This window comes from Scomber scombrus, chromosome 13 (genome assembly GCF_963691925.1).
Source record: "Scomber scombrus chromosome 13, fScoSco1.1, whole genome shotgun sequence".
Classification (NCBI taxonomy): domain Eukaryota; kingdom Metazoa; phylum Chordata; class Actinopteri; order Scombriformes; family Scombridae; genus Scomber; species Scomber scombrus.
In genome coordinates, this window is record NC_084982.1 from 28,646,018 (window position 1) to 28,653,713 (window position 7,696).

Here is a 7,696-nt window from a genome sequence, read left to right on the forward strand (position 1 = left end):
TGATTCCTTCACGTCAAGGTTGCTGAGGAAGAGCTAGGGGTCCATCTCATCTCACCCCCCCCTCCCCCTCCCCCTTTTATTCCTCTTAAGAGATGTAATTAAGTGTTAGAGGAGCTTCAGAGATGACCTCAAGAGACAAAAGACTGCGAGGAAACTCTGCTGTCACCACCACGCATATGTGACACTGGAGGGGGGGATGGGAAGGGGGCTAGATCATCTTTCTGAGCAGAGATAGAGAGAGAGAGAGAAGGAGACAGGTGATTCTGACAGGCCAAAGCAGACAGGTCAAAGGTCAGGGGTTTTGAAGTAATGGCCGGCGGGGAAGTTGATCTTGTTTAAGCTCTTGTCTCGTTTTTCATCTGAGACAAACTGTCTGCTTCTTTTCTGCACCCCTGGAGGTCCCACCAACCCCCCCACCCCCAAACCCCTACTAATCTCCCATTGACATCTCAAACAGGCAAAAAAGGTAAAAAGGTATCGGAGCAATTATCAGCTGAAATTAAAAACTGTGAGGAGACGTGGAGGAGTTCGAGTACAGGGTTAGGGATGGAAAGATTGACACTTTGGCACAAAAGTCCCGTTTCTGTTGGTCTGTTGGCGCGTGTCTCCATTGCAGGAACCGTCCCTAAAGGATAATCTCCCAGAACGTTTACGGGGGCTAAACGACTCCCTGCCTCAACGTAGGTACATGAGGTTTAATCGGTGCTGATTGGGTATTGTAATGGGAATTCATATTATTCATCTTCTCTGATAAAATGAGTAACTATGTCATATGATCAGGTGTGTGTGTGTGTGTCATAATCTGCTGACCATGACATGCTGATTGAGTGAACATCATGTATGTTAAAATCTACTGACTAACTAACATTATGACGTGATTATATTGTGCTGACATTGTTCTGATGGTAGAACGACATCATCCTTTTCACAAGATATAATGTATTGTATATAATCTGACAACTTCCTCTGCTCTGGGCTCATTCGTGCCACCTCACACTAGAGACAGCAAAGAGTCCGTCTGCAGGCGACCGAATAAACTCTCAGAAAGACAACGAACGACTTTGTGCTCTTTAATACCAAAGTGCACAGAACAGTAAACTCAAAGCGGGATGTGGCGTCAACAGAAAGCGCTAAACCAGCTCAGCTCCTTCCATGTTTTACCTCCTTGTTGTTGTTTTCTTTGTTATGTTTTTGGCGCGTTGCCTCGGTGACGTCACGGTCATAGTCCGGTTGGTCCTATCTGGATCCTTCTCTGATGGAGACACAACAGCTGGGAGGACATAGTGAGAGGACGTTCCTGTAAAGTTCCCGCCTCTTATATTTTAACAGGAACTTCCTTACTGGAAACGAGGCTATAATGGCATAAAAAAGACAGACTGGAGTTTATCAAAACTTACGTGACGAAGCCAAAATCCTTCGTATTCCAACGTCCTGTGGACAGATGAGACCAAGCTAGAGCTTTTTTTGGTAAAGTACATCATGGTATTGTTTACTGAGAATGAAATGAGGCCTTCAAAGAAAAAGAACACGATCCCTTCAGTACAACATGATGGAGGCTCACAGATGTTTTAGGGTTTACTTTGCTGCTTCTGGCACCTGACTGTGTGAATGGCATCATGAGCAAGGCAGCTTTATATATTTCATACTCAGGGGCAACTTAATGTGCTTTACATAAAAAAATAAACATTTAACAGTAAGAATTGGAAACAAAAAACATAAAAACATACAATTTAAAAAACAAGGAAACCCAATAATTATAATAAAAATAAAAATAAAAACAAAGTACAGGAAAATAGAGTAAAATAAAACTGGACTAAAATAGAGTGTAAAATATGAGTTTGAAGCATGAAGTAAAGATTTGTATTAAAATCATTAAAAGGACATAAAGTGCAAATGGAAGATTAAAATGTAAAGTGCTTTAAAACAGCTCAATCATAAGCACAAGACTTTAGAAGTGGAGTATTTTTTGGGACACAGTGTAATGCCCAGTGTCAGAAAGCAACGTCTCTACCAGAGGTCAGAGGTCATGGATCTTCCAGCAGGACAATGACCCAAAAAACACACGTCAAAAAACACTCAGAAATGGACAGCTGTGCAGAGGGAGAAGACATCCTTTAAATCTGAAAGACCTGGAGCAGTGTGGAAAAGAAGAGTGGTCCAAACTTCCAGTAGAGAGGTGTAAGAGCTACCAAATATTAAGCTGAGGATCCATTTTTTAAGTTATGTGTTGAATTTGATCAGGTTTGTGAATACCAAAACATTTGTAATTGCAATTATTTTCTGGGAGACTTGGTGCATTATCTGACAGAAGGTTTGCAGAGGTGCAGGATCATTTTTGGCCATGACTTTATTTAAAGAGGCAAAAGGACTGACTGAGTCATGAGCTGCAGTTTCATGTCAAAACAGGAAATAAAGACTTAAAAGACTCTCTTCAGCCTTCTTTAATGTGTGTTTTGCATATCCTTTTTTGGGTCCAAGGGGAATGAGATTTACTCCTGCGACTCTTTCATCCTCCCTTCTTCTTCTTCTCCTTCTTCTTCTTGGCGCTGGCTTTTTCTCCCACTGAGGACGGCGTGGCGACAGCAGCAGCAGCAGTGTGTGCGTGTGAAAGTGTGTGTGAGGTTCACAGCATGGGAAAAGAAAGAGCGCTCCTGAGAAACTACAAACAGGAAGAGAGACACATCCATCACACACACACACACACACACACACACACACACAGAGAGAGAGCTCGCAATCCACTCTCCTTTGCCTTCAGCTGTAACAATGGCTGTTTCCTGACGGCTGGGGTCACACGCTGACGTTGTGAGCGACGAGCCGCACCGCTACAGTGTGTGAAAGCTGAAGAACCGGGCGAATAGGAAGGAGCCAAGGTCTTACTCAACATCCAACCATCACTCAAAGTAGAAGGAGAGGGGGATGATGGAAGAGGAGGAGGAGGAGGAGGAAGAGGGGGCTTTTTTCATATTCATACTTTCCCTCACTCAACACTCGTCATCATCTTGGCATGACGCAAATGTTTTAACAATGAGAAGGGAGCAGGAGGAGCAGCTCTGTGGGTTTTTAGCTGCTCCTGAATGCAGCAGCGTGACTCTCTTTTTCCTTTTTTTTATTTAAAAGTACAAACACACACAGCAGTGATTTCTATCTGCTCACAGGGCCGGAACAGCTTCACCCCTCTCAGATATGGACTTTCTGGCTGTCGTTCAAGAATCACTTCATCTCGACTGGCACGGGGGTTGAACACTTCACTCTCTCGGAGGTCGTCAGTAGAGGAGGAGAAGAGAAGAGAAGAGGGAGGGAGGAGGGATAATCATTCATAGAGAGATGAAAGCAGCCAAAAAAAATGATGGAGGCTTCAGAGGCCCCCTCTGTTAGTTTGATATCTTTAGGAGTGAGTGAAGCTTTGTCAGGCTCACATCAACATCAACTGAGGTCACTTTGTGTCATGATATCTGCTCAAAAAAACAAAATCTATTGAACCCATTTAACTTTTTTAAGGGGGCAATCTTTAGCACTTGTATGAGGTATGTAATGCACAGACAGATCATCAGATTGTGTTACGGTTGCTATAGATACAGGTTGTTCTATGATTGCTATAGATACAGGTTGTTCTATGGTTGCTATAGATACAGGTTGTTTTACGGTTGCTATAGATACAGGTTGTTCTATGATTGCTATAGATACAGGTTGTTCTATGGTTGCTATAGATACAGGTTGTTCTATTGTTGCTATAGATACAGGTTGTTCTATGGTTGCTATAGATACAGGTTGTTCTATGGTTGCTATAGATACAGGTTGTTCTATGGTTGCTATAGATACAGGTTGTTCTATGGTTGCTATAGATACAGGTTGTTCTATGGTTGCTATAGATACAGGTTGTTCTATGGTTGCTATAGTTACAGGTTGTGCTTTAGTGTATAAATGAAGAATAACACAAATCACTGCTGACATCAGAGATCCTGCTGGAGACATTTTTAGAAGTTGAGTTTCATTTTATCATCTTGAACATGAACAGAATGAGTCTCTAACATGTTTTTAATAAAAGTTTAGAATGAATGAGGTGTGAATGAGTCTGTAAACATCACATTTAGGCTCAATGAGGAAAAAATAATAGCGTTTTCTTGGTGTGACCTACGAAGGGTTAAGTGAAAAGAAGCTGCTGTGTGATTCTGAAAATATAGAAAATAAAACAGCACCTGACTTGATGAGTTTATCACCTTTTATCGTTGATCCTCCATCTCCGCCTCCTCAGGCTTCTTCAGCTGTGACTGGAGAGGAAACACATGAGTTCAGGGTGTTTGAGCGTCAACCTTTCGCGCTATGAGAAAGAAAGGTGTCATCCGGAGGTTCGGAAGCGAGCGTAAAGTCGTGTTCAGACAGACAAACATCACACACTCACACACACACACACACACACTCATTTCATTTCAATGAGACCAGGTGCGAGGTGAACCTGGCTCATCTTTGGCTTCATCCGCCATGACACCTTCCTGTCTCTCTCCAGTCGACACATGCAGAGATACATTCCTCATAGATGACTGTATGACAACACAAAGGGACTGCAGATGAAAATGAGCTCATTAAATGCTAACTGTAAATGGTTTATAACACGGGTGTCAAACATACGGCCCATGGGCCAGAACCGGCCCGCCAACAGGTCCAATCCGGCCCATTGGATAACTTTGCAAAGTATGAAGATTACAGAAATATTATTTTAGATATTATTTAGTGTTTTGTTGTGTTGCTGTAAATGTTTCTCAACACTGTTGTAAATGAGGGTTTACTCCTCTTCAATGGGCTTTAGAGGTAAAATAAAGGTTAATAATAATAATAATAATAATAATAATAATGATAATAAGAAGAAGAAGAAGAAGAAGAAGAAGAAGAAGAAGAAGAAGAAGAAGAAGAAGAAGAAGAAGAAGAAGAAGAAGAAGAAGAAGAAGAAGAAGAAGAAAACACCTGAACCCAACACAAATATCTCCTCTGGGACAATAAAGTCGTTTCTTTTGGGTTTTTTTTTTTATTAAACTCTATCTTTTATTTAATTTGACTTTTGTCGTTTTAATCTATTATAACCTCATTTTTATTTTAACTTTTAATAACATTTCTTCTTATTTTGATTGATTGAAAGTATATCTAATCTTATCTTGATCACAGAGATGCTGGAGAAAATAATTGTATTATTCCCCTGCTGTTGTCCTTGGGTTCATTTTGACCCGGGAGATAAAAAAATGAGGTATAATGTCATTTAAATGAGGCTTATTGACCATAGTGTCCAAGAACATGTGGCAATAAGTTGGAAAGAAGTTGGTTAAAAAGGTCTAACACAGAATTAGGTGATCATTTATACTTTAATACTTTATTATAAACAGTCAAACCAACCCTGAGAGACCACAGGAGGGTTAAATACCTATTCTTATATACTTAATTTAAACATCAGAGGTATTCAAAACAATATTCCTCCATTAACCTTCGTGTCGTCCTCCCGGGTCAAATTGACCCATCTGTTTTGTTCCTTCTTTCCTCCCTTCCTTCTTCCATCTGTCCTTCCTTCCTCCATCCCTCCTTCTCTCTTTCCTCCCTTCCTTCTTTCCTTCCTCTGTCCCATTTCCTTCCCTCCTTCCTTCTTTCCTCCCCCCTACATTCCTCCCTTCCTTCTTTCCTTCCTTCCTCCCTTCCTCATTTCCTTTCTCCCTCCCTCCCTCCTTCCTTCTTTCCTCCCTCCCTCCTACCTTCCTTCCTTCTTTATTTCCGCCGTCCATCCGTCCTTCCTCCCTTCCTTCTTTCCTTTCCTCCCTTCCTTCCTCCTTCTTCCCTCCTTCCTTCCTCCCTCCACCCTTTTCCTTCCTTCTTCCTCCCTTCCTCTTTTCCTTTCTCCCTCCCTCCCTCCTACCTTCCGTCATGTTCCCTTCCTTCCTTCCTTCCTTCCCTCCTTCCTTCCTTCCTCCCTCCTTCCTTCTTCCTCCTTTCCTTCTTTCTTCCTCCCTTCCTTCCTTAACTTGAGGACAACAGGAGGGTTAATTGCATCCTTCTGAATCTGCAGTGAATCCGTCTCTCTCTGTTTTCTCTCCACCCACACTGAGACAGACGAGCTTTTTAAAAAGAAACAGCCTCCAGAGTAGAGAGGCTGAATACTTGAGGTCACATGAGTTCATGCGCCAATGTTACACTCCTGATGCAGAAGAAGGAAAATCATTTATATTTTCTATTTTCTTCTTCTCATGTAGCTTCCAATGTAATTTTAAAGCTTTCCTCACGCTGCCAGGAGCTCGAGCCGGTCGGGATAATACAACGTTTTCTGGCCTGAAGAAGTAAAGTAAGGAATATTTGGACTCTAAACTGGAATCAACCTTTAAAAAATAGCAAATATCCAACATGTGTGATTTTATTTGATGTTTGGATGATGTTGCTGAAACTGCATCAAAATACTGCAGCAGAATGTGTGTGTGTGTGTGTGTGTGTGTGTGTGTGTGTGTGTGTGTGTGTGTGTGTGTGTGTAGTAGTAGTAGTGTGTGTGTGACTGTGTGTGTGTGTGTGTGTATGTATGTGTGTGTGTGTAGTAGTGTGTGTAGTAGTAGTAGTGTGTGTGTGTGTGTGACTGTGTGTGTGTGTGCGTGTGTGTGTATGTGTGTGTGTGTAGTAGTGTGTGTAGTAGTAGTAGTGTGTGTGTGTGTGTGTGTGTGTGTAGTAGTGTGTGTAGTAGTAGTAGTGTGTGTGTGTGTGTGTGTGTGTGTGTGTGTGTAGTAGTGTGTGTGTGTGAGACTGTGTGTGTGTGTTTGTGTGTGTGTAAGTGTGTGTTAGTGTGTGTGTTCTTTCTTTTTTTTTTCTTTCTTTCTTTCTCCCTTTCTTTATGTCTATCTTCCATCCTTCCTTTCTTCCTCCCCTCCATCTCTTTCTTTTTTTCTTTCTTTCTTTCTTTCTTTCTTTCTTTCTTTCTTTCTTTCTTTCTTTCTTTCTTTCTTTCTTTTCTTTCTTTCTTTCTTTCTTTCTCCCTTTCTTTATGTCTATCTTCCATCCTTCCTTTCTTCCTCCCCTCCATCTCTTTCTTTTTTTCTTTCTTTCTTTCTTTCTTTCTTTCTTTCTTTCTTTCTTTCTTTCTTTCTTTCTTTCTTTCTTTCTTTCTTTCTTTCTTTCCTGTCTTGTCTTCCTTTTTTTTCTTCCTTCCTTCCATTTATCCTTCCCTCCTTCCTTCTATCTTTTTAATGGTCCGGCCCACATGAGATCAACTTTGGCTGTATGTGACCCGTGTGTGTGTGTGTGTGTGTGTGTGTGTGTGTGTGTGTGTGTGTGTGTGTGTATTAGTGGTTTTGTGAATTTTAAACAAAGAAAATAAATAAAATATGAACACAACATTTTACACTCAGACTCTATTCCTGCTCTGCTCTGTATTACAGGAATTTGTATGAGTCACACCATCCTAGGTTAAAGTTGTGGACATCCTAGGTTTCTGACTCCTGCTGGTTGTTCATTAGAGGATAAATCTCAAATACCAAATGTTTAAAAAGTCATATTTCTGTTTTTATACTGGGTTTAGTCACAGCCTCCAGAATTATATTAAGATATTTGGAAAACTGCTGTATAACTGGAACCTGCAGGACACGATAAATACCAAATAGACCTTTAATAAGAATGATGAAAACTTGGTTCGGAGCACCAGTGACTGAATACAGTACACCTCAATTTCTCACTTCCA